General features: G+C 51.1%; 1 long non-coding RNA gene across 1 annotated transcript; it reads left to right on the top strand.

Annotated features, from left to right (window-relative positions):
* Positions 1 to 410: 410 nt before the first annotated feature.
* LOC141580204 (uncharacterized) lies at positions 411 to 9,301 on the top strand. The gene is made up of 2 exons (XR_012512308.1): positions 411 to 6,490; positions 7,132 to 9,301. It is a non-coding gene; the product is annotated as an uncharacterized LOC141580204 (long non-coding RNA).
* Positions 9,302 to 10,259: the final 958 nt, after the last annotated feature.

Raw genomic sequence — 10,259 nt, 5'->3', positions numbered from 1 at the left:
CAGAATGAATCTCCACATCCCATCGATGCCGAGGGCTACTGCGTTCCTGGGAATCGTGCCGTCCGAGGGCATGGGTACCAGAATCAACTTTTTCTTTTCTTTTCTTTTTTGTTTTGAGACAGAGTTTCATTCTTGTTGGCCCAGCTTGAGTGCAATGGCACGATCTCAGCTCACCACAACCACCACCTCCAGGGTTCAAGTGATTCTCCTGCCTCAGCCTCCCGAGTAGCTGGGATCACAGGCATGCACCACCACACCCGGCTAATTTTGTGTTTTTCGTAGAGACGGGGTTTCTCCATGTTGGTCAGGCTGGTCTCGAACTCCCGACCTCAGGTGATCCACCCGCCTTGTCCTCCCAAAATGCTGGGATTACAGGCATGATCCACCGTGCCCTGACTTTTTTTTTTTTTTTTTTTTTTTTTTTGATATAGAGTCTTGCTCCGTTACCCAGGCTGGAGGGCAGTGATGCCATCTCAGCTCACTGTAACCTCCACCTCACGGGTTCAAACAATCCTCCCACCTCCGCCTACCGAGTAGTTGGGATTACAGGCACCTGCTACCATGCCCGGCTAATTTTTGTATTTTTAGTAGAGACAGAGGCTTCACCATGTTGCCCAGGTTGGTCTCAAATTCCTGACCTTAAGTGATCTGCCCACCTCAGTCTCCCAAAGTGCTGGGATTATAGGCATGAGCCACTGCACCCGGCCAGAATCGACATTTTCTTTTGTGCTGAAGGAGCTCACAACTCCCCCGGAGTTCTGTTCCCTGGTAAAGATGGCTTCCGGTTTTCTTGAATTGCTCCTGGTTTGCTGGACCAGCAGGGCTGGCTGGCCAGCAAGATGCGTCTTCCTGGGGCGTTATTCATCTTCTGTTTAATGCAGCAGAGGCTGGGCCTGATACTTAGAGCGAAGACCTTTCTGTAGCAAGGAACATCGTTTAAATCTCTGTCCTCCGGTTATGACTCCAGGAGAGTCTGACTTGGTTAAAGACTGTTGACTTGGTGAGTTTTGTATTTTGTGGAACACAATCAAGTGTCATGTGTTGATTACTGATTCCCCATTGCCCAAAATCCTGGCCTCCTCTCTTGACAGAGAAGGTTGTCCTCAAAGTCCAGGCCTAGAATCTCTGACTGGAAAGATTGTCCCCAGGTGATTCTCCTGCCTTGGCCTCCCAAAGTGCTGGGATTACGTGTGTGAGCCACCACCCATTTTTTTTTTTTTTTTTTTTTTTTGAGACAGATTCTCGCTCTGCCACCAGGCTGGAGTGCCGTGGTGCGGTCTCGGCTCACTGCAACCTCTGCCTTCTGGGTTCAAGTGATTCTCCTGCCTCAGCCTCCTGAGTAGCTGGGACTATCGGCACCTGCCACCATACCCAACTAATTTTGTATTTTTAGTAGAGATGGGGTTTCACCATGTTGGCCAGGCTGGTCTTGATCTCTTGACCTTGTGATCTGCCCACCTCACCAATTTTTTATTTTTATTTTTAGAGACAGGGTCTTGCTCTGTCACCCAGGCTAGAGTGCATTGGCTCACTGCAGCCTCAACTCCTGGGCTCAAGTGATCCTCCCGCCCTGGCCTCTCGAGTAGCTGGGACGCCAGGCATGCACTACCACCACCATCTCCTCTGTCTAACTGGAAGCCATTGTCCCTGAAACCCAGGTCTCCTCTCTCTGACTAGAAAGATTGTCTGCAGGGTCCAGACCTCTCCTCTCTGACTAGAAAGATTGTCCCTAAAGTCAGAGCCTCCTCTTTCTGACTGGGAGGATTTTCTTTTCTATCTGAGGGCCCTGACTTTGGAGGAGGAGAAATAGCCCCTCCTGACCACCTGGTGCCCGGGGCAGCAGCCTTCATGGGCAGACACCTTCACCCAGGTGGCTGCCTGGATTCAGAGAAGGGAATTCTGTTTGGAAGTCTGGGTCGGGGGCTGCTGAGCAGTGGAAGGTGTGTGTGGTTTAGCTCAGATGTCCCTGGGGTCTTACTCTCTCTTGTGAATCATCTTTTCCTCTGGGGCTGTTTCTGAGCCTGAGGAGCGGGCTGGCTGGAGGAGCGGGCTGGCAGGAGGAGCGGGCTGGCAGGAGGGCTTGGCAGTTACCGTTCACTGTGTTAGTGTTTGCCTGAGACCTCCGCCGTGCCCACCCCTGAAAACACATGGCCCTCCCACCGTCCCCACTCACCTTTGCTCTCGCTCTGGCAGCAGTGCTGGGGCTGAAGCCAGGAGCCACCACGAGTCCACGCTCCTCCCTCACACCCCATCTCTGGATGGGCCAGCCCATCCCACACACTAATGCTGTGCTCACAAAGTTCAAGTGTGCTGGGGTCACTTTATTTCCTCACGGCTATCTGTTTTCAGGATTCTGGGGACCCCCCACCCCGTCCAGTCTTGGCCAGGAGTTGAGGGAGGGAGGAAGCTTTGAGTTTTTGCTCGTCCCTGTGCTGATGTGGGGACACAGCAACTGCAGGATGTCCCTGTCCCCATCCCACAGCTACTGAGTCAGAACTTCTGCAGTGGCCCTATCTTGGCGAAACCTCTGCCTCACAGGTTCAAGTGATTCTCCTGCCTCAGCCTCCGCCTCACTGAAACCTCTGCCTCCCAGGTTCAAGCAATTCTCCTGCCTCAGCCTCCCAAGTAGCTGGGACTACAAACGTGTGCCACCACGCCCAGCTAATTTTGTTCCCAAGTATGAACCTGGGAATCTGCATTTTACCAAGCTCCCCAGCTGATGCTCACACAGCAACACTGAGAACCGTCGCTGTAGCTGATGAGCCCTGCTGGAAATTACCTTTGGGTTAAAATCTGACGTATTAGGAGCTTTTTTGTCTCACTCTGTCACCCAGGCTGGAGTGCAGTGGTGTGATCTTGGCTCACTGCAACCTCTGCCTCCTGGGTTCAAGTAACTCTCTTGCCTCAGCCTCCTGGGTAGCTGGAACTACAGTCATGTGCCACCATACCCAGCTAATTTTTGTTTTTTTTTTTTTTTTTTTTTTTTTTTTGGTAGAGACTGGGTTTCACCATGTTGGCCACGCTGATCTCGAACTCCTGACCTCAAGTGATCCACCCACCTCGGCCTCCCAAAGTGTTAGGATTACAGGCATGAGCCACTACATCTGTCCTCTTTTTTTTTTTTTTTTTTTTGAGACAGGATCTTGCTCTGTTGCCCAGGCTGCAGTGTGGGGGCGTGATCACAAGCTCACTGCAGCCTTGCCCTTCCAAGCTCAATCGATCCTCCCACCTCAGCCTCCCGAGTAGCTGGGACCACAGGCGCACACCACCACACGTGGCCAATTTTTTTTGTATTTTTGGTAGAGATGGGGTTTCGCCATGTTGCCTAGGCTGGTCTCAAACTCCTGAACTCAAGTGATCCACTAACCTCAGCCTCCCCAAATGCTGAGATGACAGGCGTGAGCCACCGCGCCCAGCCTAAGAGCGTTTTTCCCACACTAAAAGATAGCACAGCCCAGCCTGGCTTACTTTTTAACCAGAGCATCACAGGAGGAGGACTGAGTTCAGAGCAGGCTCCTGTCGACTCCAACGGGACATTTCACGGTGGCCCCCACAGGCTGACCTCTGTGTCCTGCTGAATGTGTGTGCAGGCCTCAGAGGGGCTCTTCTCCTTTGCACGGAGAGAGACAGCACTGGCTCAGGAGCCTGCTTTTTTCTGCACTGCCTTGCCTAGAACTCAAGTTTCTGAGACCTCCCATGCTTGGGTAGAGGTCACTTTGATGCTCCTCAAAACAGCCTTCCATGCCCCAATGCCCACACGCAAGAGGACCTGTTCCATGGTGGTCCGTATCCAAAGCCACTAGCTCTTGGCCTGGCATGGTGGCTCATGCCTATAATCCCAGTACTTTGGGAGGCCGAGGCGGAGGCATCCTCGAGCCCAGGAGTTTGAGACCAGCCTGGGCAACATGGTGAGACCCCATCGCTATAAAAACAACAACAAAACAACACGAAGTGACTCGATCTCACAGTAACTCTAGTGATCTTAAACCCCGTGATGGTCAGTTTCCTGTGTCAGCTTAGCCGGGCTGTGATACCCATGATTCAACCAAACGCTGGCCTGGGTGCTGCTGTGAGGTGTGCTGTAGGTGTGGTCAGCTCTGACGGTCATTGGCTGTAAGTAAATGGTTCTCTGCGAGGTGGGCAGGCCTCATCCCATCGGTTGAAAGGCCTCAAGAGCAGAACCGAGGTTTCCCTGAAGAAGAAATCCTGGCTGGGGCCTACAGCGTCGGCTCCTCCGGGGAGCTTCTGGCCTGTTGGCCTGCCCTCTGGATTTCAGATTTGCCTAGCCAGCCCCCACAATCACGTAAGCCGATTCCTTGAAATAAACTTCTTAATCTATCTCTCCTTCTGGTTCTGATTCTCTGGCAGAACTCTGATCTCCCTAAAGCGCCCGGGATGGAGGAGGAGTTGGTGCGACTCCATTGCTTCCTTTCACACAGGCATGCTGACTTTTCAGCCACCACCGTTTTCGAATTCTTTCTCTTCCAGGGAAGTGCTGACTTTTTTTCCTCCTTGTCAACTAGCGGTGGGCCAGCCCTCTGGGGATCTGTTGCTGGTCTCGGCTTTCTCCTCCATCCTCTTTTTCGTTATTTTTATTTTGTAGATACAGTTGCTGAGGGTGGGGCCTGGCTATGTTGACTAGGCTGGTTTTGAACCCCTGGCCTCAAGTGATCCTCCCACCTTGGCCTCCCAAAGTACTGGGATTACAGGTGTGAGTCACCACCTGATTCCTACTTTCTTTTTATTTATTTATATATGTATTTATTTTTGAAACAAAGTCTTGCTCTTGTTCCTCAGGCTGGAGTGCAATGGCGCCATCTTGGCTCACTGCAACCTCCGCCTCCCAGGTTCAAGCGATTCTCTTGCCTAAGGCCCCCGAGTAGCTGGAATTATAGGCGCCTGCCACCACGCCCAGCTAATTTTTGTATTTTTAGTAGAGATGGGGTTTTACCATGTTGGCTAGCAGGCTGGTTACAAACTCCTGACCTCAGGTGATCTGCCTGCCTCGGCCTCCCAGAGTGCTGGGATTATAGGTGTGAGCCACCATGCCTGGCCTATTTTTATCTTTTATTTTATTTTGAAAGCTCATCTTGTTCACCCTGTCACCCAGACTGGCACAATCACGGCTCACTGCAGCCTCCACTCCTGGGCTCAAGCGATCCTCCTGCCCTGACCTCCCAGTAGTAGCTGGGACTGCAGGCACACACAACACCGTTGCCCGGCTAATTTTTAAAATTTTTTTGTAGAGATGGAGTCTTGCCGTGTTGCCTGGGCTGGTCTTGAACTCCTGACCTGATGTGATCCTCCCGCCTCGGCCTCCCGCATCCTTTCTTTCCTCCCCACATTTCCTTCTTATCAACAGGTGCTGGGCAGAGGCAGGACGGGCCCGCCCCCGCATCCCCTCCAGTTGCCTTGGAGCGGCCAGCTGTGAGTGTTTCTTTGGCAGTGTCTTAGCTGGTTGTTGTGAGCAATAGTGAAGGAAGCAATCAGCAAGTATACTGCCCTAGAAGTGCTGCACGTTGTGGGGCCCGAGAGGGAAGAGGAGGCAAGAGATGCCCGGACCAGTGGGAGAGACCAGGACTTCGAAAGCTCGTCTGCGCCATGGCGGGTGGTGAGGGCGGCTGGGAGAGTGAGCTCCAGGGCCCTGGGAGCAGCCTGCTCGTGGGTGCGGAAGGAAAAGGGGCACAGGGGCTTGGTGTGGGCGGCTTTTGGCTGGGAGAAGTTTGCACATAGGGAGAATAGTAGCCAGTGTTTGCAGGCACTTACTATGCAGGCAGGCCTGTCCTGAGCATTCTAAGTGTGTCACGTCATGGGCAAGTGTCTGTGATTATCCCCGTCTTGCAGAGAAGGAAACAGAAGTACAAACAGAAAAAGTCACTTAGAATGCAATTACTAAAAAGGGACCAGGTTTTGAACCCGAGCGGTCTGGCTCAAGACTCTGCACCCAACTACTGGCTCCTGTTCTCAGAGATGAATACGGCGTCCTGGAGGCCTGCTTCACGCTGGGACTTGATCCTGAGCGTACGCACCCCCTCTCCCCAGGAGACAGATTTCCAGGGCAGTCATAGAAAGGGCCTGTGTGGGTTTGGGGACATGCATCTGCCTTGGGGAGAATTTTGCTTTTCAGCTAGAGCCGGGCCCAGGATGTTGACGTCTGTGAGATGCTGGCGATGTTCTCTTCCTCCGAGGCAGCTCAGCCGAGAGGAGTTAAGTCTCTGGGTCCCACTGGCTTCACCTACAGATGCCAACTTTGAGGCTGGTGAACTGTGAGGCCAGCTGGACTGATTGCCATGGCAACAGGAATCAGATCCAAGTCACCGGAGGATGGAGAGGGAAGACAGAGCGGTGACTTCCCCAGGCCTTGGACCACAGGCACAGCCGAGGCCCCCGTGAGTGGGTCCTGCACCCCAACAGAGCTCGCTCCGTCAGCCTCTGGTCCTCGCCTTCCTCCCGTTGATGTCGCTGTGCTCTCTGACACTGACATTGAGCAGTGAGTGCTCCCAAACTCTGTCCCACTGATTTTTTTCCACGGTTCTCCAGTCTAGCACTTTTAGAAATTCATCCCAGCCTGAGATGTGACGCTGATTGTCAGCGGCTTACACCTCAGACCAAGGCCAGCCTCTGGGGTCCATGCGGCACCAAAGGTCGGGGTCTTCTGGTACCTTGGATGCAGGCCAGGGATAGCACCTGCTGTGAGCCCCCCCACCCCCCACCCCACTTCTTCTCCATTCCCCTTCCAGTACCTTTGACCAGGCCAGGGACAGTACCTGCTGTGACCCCATCCCCAGACCCTTGCTGCTTCTCCGTTCCCCTTCCAGCCACTGCCCTGGGCACCTCCCCTGCTCCTGCCCCCTCTGCCTGGGCCCGTCTATCTTTCTGCCTCACCGATCACTGGTCTCCCCAGTGCTGAAGGGGTAGGGAGCCCGCTTCCATTCTCGCCACTCTGAAAGTCAGAAGACCCTGCAGAGAGGTTTTCTGGGATTTGGAGCCTCACCTTGGCCTTGACACAGTCCAACTGAGAAGGCCGTCCTCCAGTTAAGCCAGTCCTCCCTCTCCATGCTGGAAAGCAGGCAGCTGGACACTTCAGCAAACCCCACCCCTAACGGAATTGTTCTCTTTTTCCTGAAATAGACTGGAGTGCAGAGGACTTGCTTCAGAGAGAGCCCCTTTGTCACTCACATCGCGTGGGCCATGCCCCATGCGCACTCTGCCACAAACTCCCCTCAGCTGCCAGCCCCATGGAGCCGAGCGTGGGCTGAAGTGGAGCCCATGAAATGCCTGGAATGCCAGCCGCAGCGACAGGCCAGCACTCAGATGCCTCTCGGGAGTTCTGACCTCGAAGCAGCACTGAGGATTGCTTCAGAGCAGAAGCCTACATTTTCCCCAGTTTTAGGCAGAAGTAAAGAATGTCCCTGCCTTCTTCCAACCAGCAATGGACTCAGAGTCCTGAGCTTTTAAATTGAAGGGACCCCTCTGTTGCTCTATGCAGTAGCCAGCCTATTCATTTGAGTTCAGGTGAAATCATTTTCAAGTAACCTCTTCCTAGCCAGCTTTGCTTTTAGTTATGCCGACATAAAAACAAGAAAAGTTGTTCTTCTCAGAGTTCGCCTGTAGAAGTTCCTGGATAATTAGTAAGGAAACAGGAACAGCAGACAGTTGTTGCTTCAGATAAAAGGGATGTCTGGGCCAGGTGCGGCGGCTCACACCTGTAATCCCAACATGTTGGGAGACTGAGGGGGGCAGATCCCTTGAGCTCAGGAGTTTCAGAGCAGCCTGGGCAACATGGTGAAACCTCATCTCTACAAAAAATACAAGAATTAGCCGGGTGCGGTGGCAGGCAACTGCAGTCCCAGCCACCCAGGAGGCTGAGGCTGGGAGTGGGGGCGGGATGGCTTGAGCCCAGGACACACAGACTGAAATGAGCTGAGATTGTGCTACTGCACTCCAGCCTAGGCTACAGAGCCAGACCTTGTCTCAAAAAAAAAAAAACAAAACAAAACAAAACTGTAATTGTGGTTATTTAATTTACTTCTGTATTCTTTTCTTTTCTTTTTTTTTTTTTCTTTTTTTTTTTTTTTTCTTTTTTTGAGACGGCCAATGGTGCCATCTCAGCTCACTGCAACCTCTGCCTCAGAGGTTCAGGCGATTGTCCTGCCTCAGCCTCCCGAGTAGCTGGGATTACAGGCACCCACCACCACACCCGGCTAATTTTTGTATTTTTAGTAGAGATGGGGTTTTGCCATGTTGACCAGGCTGGTCTCAAACTCCTGACCTCAACTGACCTGCCCACCTCGGCCTCCCAAAGTGCTGGGATTACAGGCGTGAGCCACTGCACTTGGCCTGCTTCTGCATTCCTTAGAATACATCCTAGCTGGGATAGATTCAGTTGTCTTTAGAGCTAACAGTAGAACAAAGGTACTTGGTTGCATATCTGGCTCCTTATCTTTCTAGAAGTTCTAGAAGACGAGAGGGGCAGTGGTGCTCCGAGGGAGTGATTTTAGGATGGATTGAGACGGGAGCTGCCTACACACACACACACACACACACACACACACACACACACACCATTAATTTAGGGAGTTCAAGGTCCATGAAGGTGAGGACATCCAGGCCTATGGCAGAGCACACTCCTGCTTTGGGGAATGTATGGGCACATTCTTGCCAGTAATTGGAGGGTTAGAGAGAGGGATCAATAATTTTATGGCTGGACTTCAGTTTGGAAGTGAGTGGCGTTAGATACAAATTCTGTGTTTTGGGGGAAAGTATTCGATCTTCTTAGCTGTGAGGCAAAGCGAGGTTTAAAAATATTTTCAACTTAAAATATATATATATATATGCATGTATATTTAATACCATCTATGGATTGCGCCAATGTCTATTTCATGGTTTTGATATTGAGTAGTTATACAAGGAGTTACTGCTGAAGGAAATTGGGTGAAGGGTACACAGAATCTCTGTACTGTTTTTTTGTTGTTGTTGCAATTTCCTGTAAATTGGTGATTATTTTAAACTAAAGTTAAAGCCTACATATTGACATTTGATTAAATGCAGTGCGATATCCTGGGTTGGATTCTGGAACCAAAAAAGACATGAGTAGAAAAACTGGTAAAATCCAAAAATCCTTTAGTTAAAAGTAATACCAGTGTTAATTTTGTAGTTTTGACAAATGTGCCATGGCTGTGTAAGATGCGAACGTTAGAGGAAACCGGGCGGAGAATTTGAGGGAACTCTCTGTGCTATTCTTTGCAGCTTTTCTGTAAATCTAAAATTATTCCAAAATAAAAGTCTCTTAAAAATGTAAGTATACACACACATTTATATTTGAACACATCTAGGCATCCAGCATCCTGAAAGAAGATGCTTTCCTCAGATGATGCCTTTGCAATGGGTACAAGGGCCCCTTGACAGTTGTGCTGTAGGTCACGCTACTCCCCGATTTGGCTGTCTGGACTTAGGGAACCCCACAGAGCTTTTTAGGGGCCGGCGCGATGGTTCACGCCTGTAATCCCAGAACTTTGGGAGGCTGAGGTGGGCGGATCGCCTGAGGTCAGGAGTTCGAGACCAGCCTGGCCAATATGGTGAAACCCTGTCTCTACTAAAAATACAAAAATTAACTGGGTGTAGCAGTGGGTGCCTGTAATCCCAGCTACTCAGGAGGCTGAGGCAGGAGAATCACTTGAACCTGGGAGGCGGAGGTTGCAGTGAGCTGAGAATGCACCATTGCACTCCAGCCTGGGTGACAAGAGTGAAACTCCGTCTCAAAAACAATCAAACAAACAAAAAAACCCAAATAGAAACCCTGATCACACGTCAGGAAGAGTTAATTGTAACACAACCCTATTTTTCAGGCTAGAAACTGAGACATAGTGGTTAGTAGATGCAATTAGATTGTAATTTCCTGGAATATTTTAAACTAAATCCTTTTTCGTTGTCTAAGCATGTGCTGGCAAACATACAAAATACAAATTGTAGCTGTGACACATATTAAAAAAAAAAAACGGAAATGACCTTTGGCACTCTTCTTAGCTCTTGTCAGGAGCCTTGGTTAAAAGTGGTGGGTGGGGTGGGGATCCAGGCAAAATGCAGGTAGTAACTCAGCACTCACTCTGTGCGCCTTGCACTTGGCAGGTGCTTCCGGGCATGCTCAGGACTAGGGGGCAGCAGGGGTTTTGCAGTCCAGCGGCCTCCCACCAAGATGCCTGCCCTTCCCTGGTCAAGAAGGGGTGTGACCCCAACTTCCTGATGGAATGTGAGTCAAG

The sequence above is a fragment of the Saimiri boliviensis genome, chromosome 11, assembly GCF_048565385.1.
Source record: "Saimiri boliviensis isolate mSaiBol1 chromosome 11, mSaiBol1.pri, whole genome shotgun sequence".
NCBI lineage: Eukaryota > Metazoa > Chordata > Mammalia > Primates > Cebidae > Saimiri > Saimiri boliviensis.
Note: the sequence above shows the minus strand (reverse complement) of the source record. Positions and strands in the feature narration are given on the sequence as shown.